This window comes from Amblyraja radiata, chromosome 13 (assembly GCF_010909765.2).
Source record: "Amblyraja radiata isolate CabotCenter1 chromosome 13, sAmbRad1.1.pri, whole genome shotgun sequence".
NCBI classification, from domain to species: domain Eukaryota; kingdom Metazoa; phylum Chordata; class Chondrichthyes; order Rajiformes; family Rajidae; genus Amblyraja; species Amblyraja radiata.
In genome coordinates this window covers 37,925,720-37,944,482 of record NC_045968.1, presented here as the reverse complement: position 1 = coordinate 37,944,482, position 18,763 = coordinate 37,925,720, and positions in this window count along the sequence as shown.

Genomic DNA, 18,763 nt, shown 5'->3' with positions numbered 1-18,763 from the left:
GCTAGTACACTCCAAACTTTCCGAGTTGACTGTGCCTGAACCCCTTTGTCAGTGCATCACCAACTTCCTGGCAGACAGGAAGCAGCATGTGGGGCTGGGAAAGCACATCTCGGACCCGCAAACACTCAGCATAGGAGCACCGCAAGGCTGCGTACTCTCTCCTCTCCTCTACTCTCTCTACACCACAGACACCTCTGTCAAGCTTCTCAAGTTTGCGGACGACCCAACCCTGATTGGACTGATCCAGGATGGGGAGGAATCTGTCTACAGTCAGGAGGTGTCACAGCTGGCGTCCTGATGCCGTAGCAACAACCTAGAGCTCAATGCTCTTAAGACAGTGGAATTGATTGTAGACTTTAGGAGAGCTCCCCCTCCCCTCACCCCACTCACCATCAACAACACCACAGTCACATCTGTGGAGTCTTTTAAGTTCATGGGAACCATCATCTCCAAGGACCTTAAGTGGGGGCTACCATCGACTCCACAGTCAAAAAGGCACAACGGAGGATGTACTTCCTGTGGCAGCTGAGGAAGCACAATCTGCAAAAGGCAATGATGGTCCAATTCTACACGGCCACCGTAGAGTCTGTTCTCACCTTCTCCATCATGGTCTGGTTTGGCTCAGCCACCAAGCACGACACCTGGAGGCTGCAGCGAATCGTCCGATCAGCAGAGAAGATTATTGGCTGCAACCTTCCCTCCATTGATGAACTGTACACTGCAAATGGCCTACTCCTGCACCTATTGTCTATTATCTATTGTCTAAAATAAGGCTCAGAATGCACCAGAGAGCATCTAAAATCCCGGCCACAAAGGTTTGTGATATGCACTGCGTGCAATTATTTCACATACATTTTCTGTAATCCTGCCATGCCACACCCCTTTTTGAAAAGCTTCGTACGGGCCTGGTGTATAATATTTTTGACACTGTCATAGACCTTTCTTACATAAGCTGTCACAACGCACTGTAGTCTCTAAACAACACTTCAGTAATTCAAGACTCCCTTATAAATGCTACCCGTAATTTTATATACTTCTATTAGGTCTTCCCTCAAGCTCCAGAGCAAAATAATCAAACTTGTCACACCTCTCCTTGTAGCTAATATCTTCTAATCGAGCCAGCATTCTGGTAAACATTCTGTACCCTCTCCAAAGCCTCCACGTTCTTCCTGTAATGGTCTGCCCAGAACTGCACACAATACTCTAAATGCTCTTATACTGTGTTTTTAAATGCTTTTACAGTACCTGTCTCACCTACCTTCTAGAGTCACATGGTCATAGATTGATACAGTGTGGAAACAGCCCAACTTGCCCACACCAGCCAACATGCCCAGCTGCACTAGTCCCACCTGCCCGCATTTGGTCCATATCCCACCAAACCTGTAGTACTATCCATGTACTTGTCTAACTGTTTCTTAAATATTGGGATAGTCCCAGCCTCAACTACCTCCTCTGCCAGCTTGTTCCATACACCCTGCCCCTTCTCTGGGACTCATCTGGCAGTTCATTCCATATACCCACCACTCTGAGTTAAAACGTTCCCCCTCAGGTTCCTATTAAATCTTGCCCTCTCACCTTAAAGCTATGCCCTCTGGTTCTTGATTTGCCTGTGCGGGGACAAAGATCGATGGTTCAATGGTACTTTATTGTCACATGTACCAAAGTACAGTGAATTTCATGTTTGTATACAGTTCAGTAAATGTATCACTATACGATAAGCACAATCTTAGATAAGTATGTGTGTAGGAATAGTATACCGCAACAGTAATAATAATAATAATAATAAATTTTATTTAATGGGCGCCTTTCATACATCTCAAGGACACCTTACATAGTAATCGGAATAAAAACATATAATCGGAGTAAAACAAGTAATTAAAGACATCACAATGACACAAATTAAAAACAGAATTCAATCCAAAAACAGAAAATCAAAAACACAGTGTGAAAAGAGAGCAGCGGCAACCAAATCGTGCCAGCGTCCACTCTCTCTTCACGGCAGCCATCTTGGACACAGACCTACAAGACTACAGTTAGACAAAAAAAAAATCATCCCCCCACAGTGGGTAGCACTGTGGAGGAAGGCACAGTGTCCAGTCCCCACCCCATATTCACCCCAAAGTCAGGCCTATTGAGGCCACCGCAGTTGCCTCTACGGAGGCCCGATGTCCCTGGCCGTTCTCACCGGGTGGTCTTGCCCCGGCGTCGGGAGAGTCCTTTCGGCGGCTGGGCCACTTGGAACGGCCGCTTCTTGGTTGGAGCCGTATACAAGAGGCTGCATGCTTTGGCGCCATTTTTCAAGATTCAACTGTGGACGTTGTTATAAATGTAGTGTTCTTGACTTGGCCATGAAGGCCCGCTGCCCTGGCAGTGTTGCAGTGTAGGCCTGGCCAAGCGAAGAGAAGAGAGAAACAATGTGGAGAACTGTGGATCTGGTAAAACGACTAGGGAGGAGGAAGGGGGGAGGGGAGTACAAGATGAAGTTACTTAAAATTAGAGAATTCAACGTTCATGCCACTGGGGTGTAAGCTGCTCAAGTAAAATATGAGGTGCTGTTCCTCTATTTTACGTGTGACCTCACTCTGGCAATGGAGGAGGCTCAGGACAGAAAGGCCAGCATGGTGATGGGGAGGGGAGTTATTGTATACCAGCTTGTGGCTATCTCTGTTTTGCTCGCATTAGTAGTTCCTCAACAGTCTGCAGCAGGAATCGCGCTGCCAAATTGGAAGGGAGCCTCGTTTTTATGCTGAGCATGAATATGAGGAATGTGATAGTGCAGTTAATCCCAGTCCATAATGAGTTTATTGGAACAGGCAGGACAAGGACTTTACTCTGGGTGCCAAAACTCAACAGAAATTTTTTTTTAAATGTGGTTGTTGTGTCAAGGGCGGAGGGGAGGGAGCGACAAGAGGAGAGGGTCAGGGTGTCTTTGGCTTAAAGTCCAGCTTTAAGCCCAGTAGCTCTGAAACCTGCATCAGTTTAACCATACTGAGTAACCCTGTGGCAGACTCTGCAGCATGCAAGCGGTGCTGTTTGAGAGGGTGATCAATGTTTACAGCAGGTCCCCCAGCAAGAGAGGAGGCAGCTTAGGTGGGAAATGCCTGTCGGACTGTATCCAGTGACCTACAGCTCAGAGCCAGCGGTGAGACGGAGAAAGCCGCCAATGAGGGAGGCTTGCCCGCTGACATCACGCACAGCCCTCTCCCTCCCAATGAAAAGAGTTGTTCAGTAGCATCAGCATTAGCCACTTAACTGTGTGGCTGTGGAGTGCACTGGGCTGGATTTCCAGATGGAAATATTAATAAGTGCTCCGTGATTTTTAAAACATAAAGGGAGATCTGACTCCGATGGGGCTGAGCTCACTCAGTTAGATTCAGACCTACGAACGGTAAGCAAGCCTACTTTCTCCAGCCTGAATTTTTTCACCATGCTGTGTGAGGTGGTGTTTAGACTGACTAAGAGCTGGGGCATTCTCTGTTTCATTATGACTGCAACAGGTAGCAAGGCTGCCTAGTTAGACGAGATGCTAACCAGCCATTAAGTACCAAACTGTTGCGGTGACTTTGTGAGATTTATGTGCTTTTCCTGTTGCCGTGGAAACCAGCTCGGAAAGCCCTGTCTTCCTATTACATTTCCACTTACTGATTTCCCTGGTGCAAGGAACGCTGTTGATGTAAAGAGGGATTCGGCGAGCCGCTGGCTGGATTTCCCCGGGGCAGGTGAATCGGGGAAGAGAGCGCCGTTAGTTCACCGTGTCTTCCTCCATCTCTCTGCGTTGGTGGAGGGCGGTGGGGTTGTTGTGAAGTGGAAGCTCTTCAGAAGGCATCGCCACGTGAGGCATCGTTCTACCACCATAGTGGAGGTCACGGTGGGTTCTCTGTCACCATTGCTGTGCGTCGTGTCTCACTGACCGCTGCTCTTGCTGTCGAGTCAGGCGATCGCGGCCTGCTCTCCCTCTCTTGAGGCTAAGGGGGCATTAACTACCAGAGTCCAGGAGTCATGATGCAGCTCTATGCGACTTTGGTTAGGCCGCATTTGGAGTTATGTGTGCAGTTCTGGTCGTCCATTGCAGGAAGGATGTGGAGTCTTTGGAGATGGTGAAGAGGAGATTTACCAAAATGCTGCCTGGATTAGGTAGGATAGCCTGGGAGAGGTTGGATAGACTTCAATGATTTTCTCTGGAACATTGCAGGTTGATCAGGGGACTTGCTAGAAGTGTATCCAATTATGAGAGGCATCGATAAGGTAGACAGTCAGAATTTCTTTCCCAGAGTGGAAAGGTTCAACGCTGGAAGGCTTAGCAATAAGGTGCAATGGGGAAAGTTTAATGGAGATGATGGGGCAGTTTTTTACACAGATAGTAATGGGGGCCTCGAACACATGCAATGGATGGTGATGGAGGCACAGATAATAGTGGTGCTAAGAGATAGGCACATGTAAGTGTAGGAAGTATAGGGATTTGGATCATGAACATGCAGATGAGATCAGTTTAACTTTTTGGCACAAACATCGTTAGCCGATGGACCTATTCCTGTGCTGTACTGTTCTATGTACTCTATCTACTGAGGATGAACTGCATTGATTCAACCATTTAAGGCGGCATAGTGGCGCAGCTGGTAGAGCTGCTGCCTCACAACATCAGAGACCTGGGTTCCATCCTGCCTCCCTGCCGCTGTCTGTCTGGAGTTTGCTTGTTCCCCCCAGTGACGGAGTTGGTTTCCACCGGGTGCACCAGTTTCCTCCCTCAAGCTGTGCAAGGCTGTAGGCTAATTGATCTTGTACAATTGTCCCCAATGAACAGATGGGAATTGGCAACCTAACCTGATCAATCTAAAGAAGAGTCCTGACCCAAAACGTCATCTATCAATTCCCTCCACAGATGTTGCCTGACCCATTGAGTTTCTACAGCACTTTGTGTTGTGCACCAGATTCCAACATCTGCAGTCACTTGTGTCTCTCTGGCAAGGCATGATTAGCAAGTTTGCAGATGACACTAAAGTAGGTGGTATTCTAGATCGTTAAGATGGTTGTCAAAAATTACAGCAGAATCTTCATCGGTTGGGCTGGCGGGCCTGAGGAATGGTTGATGGAATTTAATACAGAGAAATGTGAGGTGTTGTATTCTGGGAAGTCTAACATGGACAGGACCTACACAGTGAATGGCACGCCTCTGGGGTGAGTTGTAGACCAGAAGGATCTAGGAGTGCAGGTACATAGTTCCTTGAAAGTGGCGTCGCAGGTAGATAAGGTGGTCATAAAGGCTTTCAGCACATTGGCCTTCATCAGTCAGTGCATTGAATATAGAAATTGGGAGGTATTGTTACAGTTGTAAACAACATTGGTGAGGCCTCATTTACAGTATTGTGTTCAGTTTTGGTCACCATGTTATCGGGAAGATGTTGCAAGCTTGAAAGGGTGCAGAAGATTTACAAGGTCTCGAGGCCCTGAGCTATACGGAGAGGTTGAGCAGGCTAGGACTATCCTTGGAATGCAGGAGGATTAGGGAATGATCTCTTGGAGGTATACAAAATCATGAGAGGAATAAAACAGATAAATGCACAGTCTTTTGCACAGAGTAGCGGAATCAAGAAACAGAGAACATATGTTTAAGGTGAGGGGGTGAAAAATTTAATAGGAACCATTTTACACAATGGGTGTTGGAGGAGGTAAACGAGGCAGGTGCTATCATAACATTTGAGAAACATTTGGACAGGTACATGCATAACATGTAATAGTTAGGATACCCATGCAAAATAGTTTAGTTTATAGTTTCGTTGAGAGAAAGCATGGAAACAGTCCCTTTGGCCCACCGAGTCTGAGCCAACCAGCAATCCCCATACTAGTTCTATCATCCATATTAGAGATAATTTGCAGAAGCCAATTAACCTACAAACCTGCACGTCTTTAGGATGTGGGAGGAAACCGGAGCACCCGGAGAAAACCCACGTGATCACAGGGAGAATGTACATACTCCATACAGATAGCAGCCATAGTCTGGATCGAACCCGCGTCTCTGGCACTGGAAGGCTGCAACTCCACCATTGCGACACTGTGCCACCCTATGTTGGACAATATTCAGGCAAGTTACATACACCTGAAAACATTCAAGGCAATTTTCATCTATTGCAAAATACAGTCTAAACATTTACCCCTGAAGTTTCAATAACATTACCAACCGGGGTATCACTATTTACCAGAAACTCTCCAGGATAAAGCAGCCTATTCATTTGGCACACTAGCCACCACCCTCTGTCTGATAACCCCTGTTTTCATGAACATTAAAGCACTCACGCACACTTTCCCCACCTCACTGCTGTTCCCCTGACTTCCCCCTTCATTTGTTTTACTTAATCAAGGATGTGGGCTTTCGTTGGTTAACCGAGCATTTAATTGCCCATCCCTAGTTTCCCTTGAGAAGGTGGTGGTGAGCTGACTACTTGAAGTGCCGCAGTCATTGTGGTGTGGGTACCTCCCTAGTGTTGTTAGGGAGGGAGTTCCAGGATTTAGACCCAGTGATAGTGAAGGAATGGTGATATATGGTCCTGACCTTCCATCCACCTCATTGGAGACCTTTGAACAATTTTTAATTGGACTTAATCTGACTTCAATGTTATATCTTTGCAATAAATGTTGTGCCCTTTTATCCTTTATCTGAGCATCATGGACAACGTGATTGTATTCATGTATTGTCTTTGACTGGATAAATGGTTCAATAAAATAACTATTGAACCTCTATCTGCGCACTGTGCACGGCAACATATGAAGCATGTTGTCAGGACTCCAGGGCCTGAGCTATAGGGAGAAGTTGAGCGGGCTGGGACTCTATTCCTTGGAGCGCAAGAGACCGAGGAGTGATCTTATAGAGGTGTACAAAATCATGAGAGGAATAGATAGGGTAAATACACTCTTGCCAAGAGTAAAATCTAAAGAAAGGTCCTGACCTGAAACGTCATCTATCCACATACTCTAGAAATGCTGCCCGACCTGCTGAGTTACTCTAGCACTTGTGTTTTTCACTCAAGATTGCAGCATCTGCAGTTCCTTGTGTCTACGGCATATATGGCTCCTCCAGTTCCGTTTTTCCTCTAGGATATTGACTTAGTGTGTAATCGTATTGAATAATAAGGGATCATACATAGAAATTATCTTCTTAGATATCATTGTCTGGTACTTTAGGCTAATTTTTTATTTTAAAATAGCATGCTAGGATTCAAATATCTGCATAGTCTTAATCCTTCTTATAACTTAGATTATTTGGCCATGTTTTTGGTCATACTTCCTAATGCTACCTCACATAACATGGCGGCAGTAAATTGTCCCTGATGTGTTGGATAGAACTAGTATACGGGTGATCGTTTGTCGGCGTGGACTTGGTAGGCCGAAGATCCTGTTTCATCGCTGTATCTCTACACTAAACTAAAACCCTTAATTTGCTTCAATAACATCTCTAAGAAGCATCTTGAGACATTTGCTCCTTAATGGTGCTATATAAATACAAGTTGTCAGTGTTGTTCGATTGCTGAGAGAATTTTTAGTCTCCCTTTCCGCTCCAAAGAATAAAAATAGTTATTAAGATAATAAATCTGAATATTCAGGAAGTAAAATAAGGAGTTAGTTCAAGAGTAAATTAAACGTATTCATTCTATCCTCCATTGTGGTTTACATATTGAGAATTGTAAATAGAGAGATACTCACAGCAGGGAGATAATCTACAATCTTCAGCTAACATCAAATTTTCAAAGTCAGAATTACTTTTTTCCTCTTCTCTTCTTTGGTTAGTTAATATTCATTCTCGCTAATGTAAAGGTGGCACAGCTGGTAGTGCTGCTGCCCCACAGTGCCATAGAGCCTGGTTTGAGCCTGATGCTGTTTATGTGGAGTTTACACGTTCAGCATGGGCAAGTTGCATGTTATCCAGTCAAATCATGCTGTACATTAGTGCAATTTTTGGAACAGCATGCAGCGAATTGCCATGGTCTGATGCCATTTTGCAACTTCCAAGCTTCCTAGTTCCTGGTATTTCGCCACCAGATCATTGGCCTGAGATCCTGGGCCATTCACCCTTGAAGTCACGTCTGATTGTTGTGCAGAATAGTTTTTGCAAACGTGCTGCTTTTAGCTTCATATTCTTCCATTATTACCTCCTTGTGGACAATAAGGGGAAAGCAAAAAATGCAAACTTATCCACAACGTTCATATTGCGAGAGAGAATTGGAAAATAAAGAAGACACCTTGCGGAAACGGGCCCCTCGGCCCAACTTGCCCATGCCGACCAAGATGCCCTATCTACTCTACTCCCACCTGCCTACGTTGGTCCATATCCCTACAATCCTTTCCTATCCATGTACCTGTCCAAATGTCTTTGAAATGTTGTGCAAAATAATTGGAGTTATAGGGCCATAATGTGTGGAAATAGGCCCTTCTGCCCAACTTGCCCATGCTATCTACATTAGTCCCACCTGCCTGCATTCGGCTCAAATCGCTCTAACCCCGTCCAATTCATGTACCTGTCTATAGTTTTCTTAAACGTTGCGATAATACCTGCCAACAACTACCTCCTTTGGCAGCACGTAATGCTCTACAACAGTCACCAGAGGGGCTACCATTTGCTGTATGGGGACTACCCACATTAGTCTTCCAAAAATATGACACTTCGCATTTTTCTGCATTAAATTCCATCAACCATTATTTAGCCCATCTTCCCAACAAATTAAGATCCTGCTGCAATCTTCGACATCCACCTTCGCTATCTACAAGACCATCCACTTTTATCTGCATGCCATGGCAGATGGCATCAACCAATCATGCCATGCACATTCTCATCTAGATCATTGGTATAGATGACAAACAGCAATGGGCCGAGCACTGAACCCTGAGGCACAACCACTCAGTGGGCCGAAGAGTCTGTTTCCATGACGTATCTCTAAACTGTAAACTTTATTTAACCCCCCCCCTCCCCTGAGCCCCAGCTAACCTTTCACCTCTATCTCTCCTCCATTTCCCCTCCACCTACAATCCTAAACAATTTGCACCTCGTCAACCCTCTAGCCTCACAAACTCTCTAATCCTTTTGTCTCACACCTTAATCTCTGGCCTTTGTCCAACCATCTGCCTATCAACCCCCCCCCCCCCCCACCGCTCACCTGTCTCCACCTACTCCCTGCCATGTTTTGTCCAGCCCCTCCAATCTTCCACCCACCCCTGCAATCAGTCTGAGGAAGGGTCCCGACCCGAAACATCACCTATCCATGTTCTCCATGAATGCTGACTGACCCTCTGAGTTACTCCAGCAGTTTGTGTCTTTCCTTGATAAACCAGCATCTGCAGTTCTTTGTTTCTAACAATATCTATTCAATATTTTCCTTGATCTGCGTTCCCTTTGTCTTATTTTCACACCTTACGCTTCCTTATCTTTCTATCTCCCTCCCCCCTGACATTAGTCTGAAGAAGGATTTCGACCCGAAATGTCACTCATTCCAGGGATGTTGCCTGTCCCGTTGAGTTACTCCAGCATTTTGTGTCTATCTTTGGTTTAAACCAGCATCTGCAGTTCCTTCCTACACATTTAAATATCTGTCTGTTTATGACTAGAAATGTGTTGATAAGACCAACTCCAAACAATAAATTGCAAGTGTTGTAGTCTAAAGTATAACTCTTCAATCAAAATATGTGAGAATGCAAACTAATATTATGTATAATCTGAAAATTATGTTGGCTGGAATATTAAGTCTAGTAAAGATGGCTATTTTTTTTTTTGCAAAGCAAATGTGGATGTAATTACAGTTTGGAAATGTTTTCTATAAAACCATCATGCAAATAAATGATAACAAACTTTCTCTGTCACACTGGTGTATCTAAAGTAATCAGCGGTCCTTATATACTAGTGGATTGCTTTAAGTATGCATGGTATATGGAATTCATCAGTTCTAGGAGCAAAATTAGGCCATTTGGCCCATTTAATCATGGCTGATCTATCTTTTCCTTTCAACCTCCTGCCTTCTCCCCATAACCCCTGACACCTGTAACAAGAGCTCTACAGTGCAGAACTAGGCCCTTTGGCACACTTTGTCTTTGCTGACCAAGTTAGCATTTTGGGTGAGTCCCATTCTTTTGTATTTAGCCCATGTCCCTCTAAATCCTTCCTAGCCAAATACTTGCCATATATAATCACATAGCCTGACTGCACAACTAGAGAGGGAAGGTCCTAACATCACGTCACCTATTCATGTTCTTCAGAGATTTTACCTGACCCTCTGAGTTGCTCCAGCACTTTGTGTCCTTTTGTGTGATAACCAGCATCTGCAGGTCCTTGTTTCTCAGCAGAATTATTGTTTCATTTAGTCAATATGTTGCAGGTTGGGATTGACATCTGTTTTCATAGAATATGCACAGGAACAAAAGTGAAGAGAAAAAAAGATTGTGATTAGATTAAAATGTGTCACCAGGAATCAAGTTCATAGAACATGGAATGACGATGTTTTGGGTCTTAGATCCAACTTCAGACCTGAACGTTGCCTATCCATGTTCCTCAGAGATGCTGCCTGGCCCGTTGAGCTACTCCTGGCTATATTTAGCACTGTGGAAGTACGGGAAGGACTGCAGTGATTCAGGAAGGCAGCTCACCACCATCTAACGTACGACAAAAGAAAGGCAATAAATGTTGCTCTTGTCAGCTATGCCTACATCCCATGGAAATAAAAATGATAACAATAAATACACAATGAAAAAACAATCTAATTTTGTGATTTAGAGTGAGATGAAATATGTTGAAAGTTTGAAAGCAAGCTTTGCTATAGGAAAGATGTTGTCAAGATGTTTAAACGGATGTTGCCAGGATTCAAGGATCTGAACTATAGGGAGAGGTTGAGCAGGCAAGAACTCTATTCCTTGGAGTGCAGGAAGATGAGGGGTCATCTCAAAGAGGTGTATAAAATCATGAGGGGAATAGATTGGGTAGACGCACAGAGTCTCTTGTCCAAAGTATGGGGAAAATGAGAACCTTAGGGCATAGATTTAAGGTAAACGTAAAAAGATTTAATAGGAAACTAAGGGGTAATTATTTCACACAAAGGGGAGCGAGTGTATGAAAAGAGGTGCCAGAGGAGGTGGTTGAAGCAGGGACTATCACAACATTTAAAGAACAATTAGACAGGTACATGGATTGGACAGGTTTAGAGGGATATGGGCCAAATGCAGGCAGGTGGGACAAGTGTAGATGTAACATGTTGGTCGGTGTGGGCAAGTCGGGGTGAAGGGCCTGTTTCCACACTATCTCATTTTGAAATGTGGGTAGCTTTAAGCGTTATAGAGTCATAGAAGTAATGCAGAAAACAATGATTGCGTGCTGGGGTAGAGAGTTACAACATGTTGTTAATTATTGACCAAATTGCGCCAGAATTAGGAATGTAGTCCATTAGTGAGATCATTGAACTAATTAAGTTTTATAGTATGTGTGCAGAGAATTCAAATTTAATACTTAATCTTGATGTGAGTGGTCTGCTTTAAGCCGATTGCATAGAGACGATAGTCATAGAGTCATACAGCCTGGAAACAGGCCCTTTGGCCAAACTTGCCTGCGTTTCATTGATTGATTGATACTTTATTATTATGTGTGTCATGTCAGTGAAATTCTTTGTTTTACATGCCGTACACAAAGTATGCAAAGAGTCGCCACGTATAGGGCACCGACAAAGTTACAAAGTGTTCAATGTAGCCCCCAATGTTGCCTCTTTGTTCTCGGCGGCCCTCCCACGCCACGCCGGGTCCCCCTTTATTCTTGCCCCCCCCCCCCACGCCAGGTCTATCTTTGTTTTCCAGAAGACTACCTGGATTAGAGGCTTTCAGCTACAAGGAGAGGTTGGATAAACTTAGTTTAGTAGAGTTCATTATTTCACGTGAACCGAGGGACAGTTAAAAGCTTCTTTTGCATGTTATCCTGTCATCGAAAGGAATATACATGATTACAATTAAGCTGGCCACAGTGTACAGACACAGGATAAAGAGAATAGCGTTTAGTGCAAGATAAATAGACAATAGACAATAGATGCAGGAGTAGGCCATTTGGCCCTCATGGCTGATCATCCCCAATCAGTACCCCGTTCCTGCCTTCTCCCCATATCCCCTGACTCCGCTATTTTTAAGAGCCCTATCTAGCTCTCCCTTGAAAGCATCTAGAGAACCTGCCTCCACCGCCCTCTGAGGCAGAGAATTCCACAGACTCACCACTCTCTGTGGGAAAAAGTGTTTCCTCGTCTCTGTTCTAAATGGCTTACTCCTTATTCTTAAACTGTGGTCCCTGGTCTGGACTCCCCCAACATCGGGAACATGTTTCCTGCCTCTGGCGTGTCCAAGCCCTTAACAATCTTATATATTTGAATGAGATATCCTCTCATCCTTCTAAACTCCATTCTCTCAGCATATGACAGTACCGCCATCCCGGGAATTAACCTTGTAAACCTACACTGCACTCCCTCAATAGCAAGAATGTCCTTCCTCAAATTAGGGGACCAAAACTGCACACAATACTCCAGGTGTGGTCTCACTAGGGCTCTGTATAACTGGAGAAGTCCAGTAAAGTCCGATTAAAGATAGCCCGAGGGTCTGCAGTGAAATAGATGATAGGTCAGGACCCCTCTCTGGTTAGTGAGAACATAGTTCAGTTACTTGATAACAGTTGGGAAGGAACTGTCCCTAAATCAGGAGGTATTCATTTTCACACTTTCTGTACCTCTTGCCTGATGAGAAAGGGGAGACGAGGGAGTGACTAGGGTGACCCTCGGACTATACTTGATCGGACTTTGCTCGCTTTACCTTGCACTAAACATTATGCCCTTATCTATACACTGTAAATGGATCGATTGTAACCATGTGTTATCTTTCTGCTGACTGGTTAGCAGGCAACAAAAGCTTTTCATTGTACCTCGGCACACGTGACAATAAACTAAACTGAGGATCATATTCTAGCTAGAGAGAGGGCGAAAATCTGGATTGTTTTCTTTGAAAAGTCAAAGTTTGGGGGAGATGATAGAAGTATATTAAATTATGAGAGGTGTATATAGGGTAGACAATCGGAACCTTTTTCACAGTATGGTAATGTCCAACACTAGAGGGCAGTAAGATGAGAGGAGGAAAGTTTAATGAAGGTTCGCGGGTCAAATTTTTTACACAGAGAGTGGTTGGGTCCCGGAACTCATTGTCAGAGGTGGTGGTGGAAGTAGATGCGATAGTGGTGTGTAAGGGGATTTTAGATAGGCTCATGAAAGTGCAAAGAATAGAGGGATATAGATCATGTACAAGCAGATTAGATCAGTTTAGGTTGTCGTCCTGTTCAGCACAAACATTGTGGGCTGAAGAGCCCGTTCCTGTGCTGTGGTGTTCTATGTAGTATAAGATTAAAACCTGACATTGTTTAGTCACAGTATGATGAAGTGCCTTTTTAAAATTAGCCTTCTCATGCACTGAGTGGACTTAGCAATGGATGCAAGTGCCTCGCATTAAAAACTTTTATGAGTTAGCTTGAAATTATGACCACATTATGCAACTTTTCCAGTGAATAATGACTTGGTTTGCCAGCCATACAAGTGGTGAATTTTTCATCAAATATATGTCTCTGATACAGTTAGGAACTGAAAGCATCAATGCAGACAGTGCAATCCCCCATCTGTCTCCTATGTGCTTGAATAAGATCAGAATGGTTATTCGAGGTGGGGAAGGTGATAGCTCTGCTTCTCACAGACTGAGCTGTGCATCTAAATTTGCCGATGAAAGGTCACAAGTGTCATTCCAGCTACTGAGAGCTCTGTGAGACAGAAGCCGCTGTTATATTATGGCTTCCCTGAGCAGCGTTTGTGAGATTCGGAATGATTTGTGTTGGATATATAATTAGGGTGGCAGACTGCTGTTAACTGGCGAATCATTAGCTTAGCCTCATGATGCAGGGCTAGCTTCATGGAGGTGGTCGTATTACATTACAGAGAGCACTGGATCTTCATCACACGGTCTTGAGCAGTGCTGAACATGATCCCTGTGCTACTGAGGCTGGATGACGTGGCTAAATGCCTGTTACATTGATATGTCTGGATCTACTTATTAAAGCGCTATCATTAACTGTCTGTGGATCGCGAGTCCCAGGGACATTACAGTCAAGAGTGTTCAGTTGCCATGTGCCGACAATGAAATTCTTATTTGCAGCAGCTTACCAAGCTGGTACAGGTCCACCATCGATTGTCCGGCACCCTTGGTTCCAGAGCCTTGCAGTGTTATCTGTTTTGCCGGACCAACAGTGGTCATGACCTTGGGGGACCGAGATATCAACGCGCAAAGTTGGCTATCGGTACGAATTAGAGTTATGAAAGGGTATAGAACAAATTGCCCAATGGTCCATTGGTGGCTGTGGAGATGGTGATAACTGATAACGAAGGAATACGGACAGTGAAAACTAGAAGGACGACTAAGATGGGGGAGGTACGGAGAAGTGGGAGGGAAACATCACCTATTCCTTTTCTCCGGAGATGCTGCCTGCTCCGCTGAGTTACTCCAGTAATTTATGTCTAACATGGCTGATATCACTGGCCCATGGGTCCTTTCCAATATGGCTTCCCACTAAGAATGACAATGGACAGTACGGATGACAAGCTTAAGTAATTCCACAATTACCTCACTTAGTTGGATCATTATCATACGTCCATCCAACTATTATTAACTTCGGGACACGTTTAACACACCGACCTTACATAAATAAATTTGTACCATGCAAAGTCATATTACATGCATTGTGCGACTTGCAAATGATTTATCTTCACTGGCAAATAATAGTTCTCATTTATTAGCAAAAATACAGAGAGCAAATTGTGAATGGATAATTTTTCATCCCACATAAGCATTAATGTAACCCAGTACTCTCTAATCACTGAATAAAAGCAGCATTGCATTGTGAATGATGTAGATTGATGCCCTTGGTGTGAGAAGGAATCAGATTAACATACCGTAGGACTTTCAACCAATTCATTAGCACTGGTTGGCCAAAAAGATCAGGCGACATGGAGCAGCAGTAGAGTTGCTGCCTCACAGTGCCAGAGACCCGGGTTCAATCCTGACTGCTGCCTGTACAGGGTTTGTTTGTTCTTTCTGTGACCTGCGTGAGTTTTCTCTGGGATTTCCAGTTTCCTCCCAAACTCCAAAGCTGTACATGTTTGTAGACCGATTGGCTTGGTATAATTGTAAAGTGTCCCCAGTGTGAGTAGGATAGTGTTAGTGTGTGGGGATCACTGTTGGTGTGGAGCCGGTGGGTCGAAGTCCCTGTTTCCGCGCAGTATATTTAAAACTAAACTCAAATAATTTGGCACTTAACACAATGGAACCCAGCTGATGAAGACTAACTGAGGAGGTTGGATGTAATAAAAATCAACTGCAAATTTTGGTTTATACCAAAGATACACACAAAACGCTGGAGTAACTCTGCGTCAGGCAGCATCTCTGGAGAAAATGTCTATGAGACCTTTCAAGTCAGGACCCGAAGAAGGATGGCACAGTGCGGCAATGGTAGAGTTGCTGCCTTACAGCCCCAGAGACCCGGGTTCAATCTTGACTACGGATGCTGTCTATAGGGAGTTTGCATGTTCTCCCTGTGACCAATACAATACAATACAATACAATTCAATTTATTGTCATTTGGACCCCTTGAGGTCCAAACGAAATGCCGTTTCTGCAGCCATACATTACAAACAAATAGACCCAAGACACAACATAATTTACATAAACATCCATCACATTGCTGTGATGGAAGGCCAAAAAAACTTCTCTCTCCACTGCACTCTCCCCCCCCGATGTCAGAGTCAAAGTCAAAGTCAAAGCCCCCGGCGGGCGATGGCGATTGTCCCGTGGCCATTAAAGCCACGCCGGGTGATGCAAGGTCGCACACCGGTTCTTGGTGTTAGAGCCCCCGGCGTGCGCTCGCAGAGACCCGCCGCCATTCCAAGCCGCGCGGGGCGGTGCTGTAAGGCCCCGCTCCAGGTGCTCTTCAACCCCGCAACTCGGGCGGGAGAAGTCGCCGTTGCGGGAGCCCCGAAAAGCGGTCTCCCTTCAGGGACCCGCGGGCTCCCGGTGCCGCCCGCCAAACCCGCAGTTGCAGCCACCGAATCTCCGGGGGTCGGGCCGCAGCAGCGTCCACCACAGCTCCACCCGCTCTGGACTCGGCCAGCTCCGCGACGGTGAGGTGAGTAGTCGGTACCACAGCCCCCGGTCTTCCTGTTGGAGGCCGCTCCTCGTTGCAGCCCCAACGACAACGGAGACCCGACAAAGAAAAGGTCGGGTCTCCCGTGCAGGGAGAGATTTAAAAGTTACCCCCAACCCCCCCACACCACCCCCACCCCCCCACACACATACCCCAACAAAAATAACAAAAACTACATAAAAACATAGACATAAAATAATAAAAACGCAGACGGACTGCAGAGGCCGCTGCAGACGAGAGTCGCGCCGCCTGCCGAAGGTGGGCTTTACCAGGGTGGGCTTTACCAGGGTGCTCCGATTTCCTCCCACATCCCAGAGAGATGTGGGTATATAGGTTAATTGGCTTCTGTAAATTGTTCCCTGTATGTAGGATAGAAGGGCCTGGTTCCATGCTGTATCTCTAAACTAATACTGAATAGTCAACAAAATAGAGAGAGTACAGAGGAGATTTACTAGAATGTTGCCTGGGTTTCAGCAACTAAGTTACAGAGAAAGGTTGAACAAGTTAGGGCTTTATTCTTTGGAGCGCAGAAGGTTAAGGGGGGACTTGATAGAGGTTTTTTAAATGATGAGAGGGATAGACAGAGTTGACGTGGAAAAGCTTTTCCCACTGAGAGTAGGGAAGATTTTCCCACTGAGAGTAGGGAAGATTCAAACAAGGGGACATGACTTGAGAATTAAGGGACTGAAGTTTAGGGGTAACATGAGGGGGAACTTCTTTACTCAGAGAGTGGTAGCTGTGTGGAATGAGCTTCCAGTGAAGGTGGTGGAGGCAGGTTCGTTTTTATCATTTAAAAATAAATTGGATAGTTATATGGATGGGAAAGGAATGGAGGGTTATGGTCTGAGCGCAGGTATATGGGACTAGGGGAGATTATGTGTTCGGCACGGACTAGAGGGGTCGAGATGGCCTGTTTCCGTGCTGTAATTGTTATATGGTTATATGGTTATATCTAGTGTAGGGGAGGTCACTGGTCAGAGCAGACTGGGTGTGCTGAAGGGCCTGGTTCCATGCTGTATCTCTAAACTAATACTGAATAGTCAGTCTGAAGAAGGGTCCCGACCCGAAACGTCACCTATCCATTTTCTCCAGAGATGCTGCCTGACCTGCTGAGTTACTCCAGGTTATCTGAGGTTAGATGGATGACTGTAGATGTTCTATGTAATGTTCGTGGCCCCAAACTTGCTGAAAACTATAAAACTCCATTGAGCCATAACTGTTCAGATGCCGTGCCAGAATGAATCAGGCAAGGGACCCAAGACACCATTGATAAATTTGCAAAATCCGGTTCTTTTCATTGAATTATTGTCCCTCACTTTAGTAACTTTTATTATTTACAAGTGATTGTATGTGTTTTAAATGATTCCGAGGCATTTAAAACTGTTGAAACCGGTTCATAGCTGGCAAAGCCCCATCTCTAAACACTGTGTGGGGAGGGGGAGATTCAGGGTCTGGGTCATGTAGTGTAGAGTCATGGACGGGTACAGCAGGGATGCAGATCCTTCGGCCCACCGAGTCCACACATCAACCATCGATTACCCATTTTTACACCAAATCCTTTCCTAGCCCATTTTATTCCACATTCCCATCAACAACACTACAACTCACCCACATACCAGGGTCGATCATTTGCATGTTCTTCCTCTGACTGCGTGGGTTTTCACCGGGTGCTCTAGTTGTCTCCCTAATCCCAAAGATGTACAGGTTTGGAGGTTAACTGGCTTCTGTAAAAATTACCCCTTAGTCAGTGTGTAGGGAGTGGAGTAAATGGGATGACGTAGAACTATTGTGAACAGATCAATGATCAGTATGGACTCAGTGGGTCGAAGGACCTATTTCCCTGTTGTTTCTCTAAACTATACTAATGTAAACTACCAAGGGTTGTTTTGTAGTAACACACCCACAAGCACAGGTGCGCACAGACACATACTACAGACACAATCACACATGCAGACACACGCACACAAATATATACACGCACACACACTATATGCACACACACACACATACATACACAAACCCATACCAAACCCACACACAATTATACACACCCACATGCGCACACTCATAATACACATAAACACACTAATACACGTGTACACGCACACGCACACAAACATCCCACCCATACACAAACCCCTAGACAAACCCCCTACACAAACCCCTACACACACACAAACACAGCAACCGGAACAATGGAACTTGAACTAGCTGCAGCTTTACAGCCACATTAGACACCTGCAAAAGCATGGAGGCCAACAGATCAAGCCTCACCTTCTGGTCCAGGTGAAGTCTGGCAGGGTGGAATCCGGGCAATGAGACAGACCAACATAACCCATCCTGTTATCTTGAAGGGAAATCGTGGAAGTTATGCATAGCGGAGTAATCCTTTATCTGTCCTGTCAGCCGGAAAACAGAAATGGATTAGTTGCTTAGGAAGGAATTGCAGATGCTGGTTTATAATGAAGAAAGACACAGAGTGCTGGAGTGACTCAGTGGGCCAGGCAGCATTTCTGGAAAAATAGGTGACGT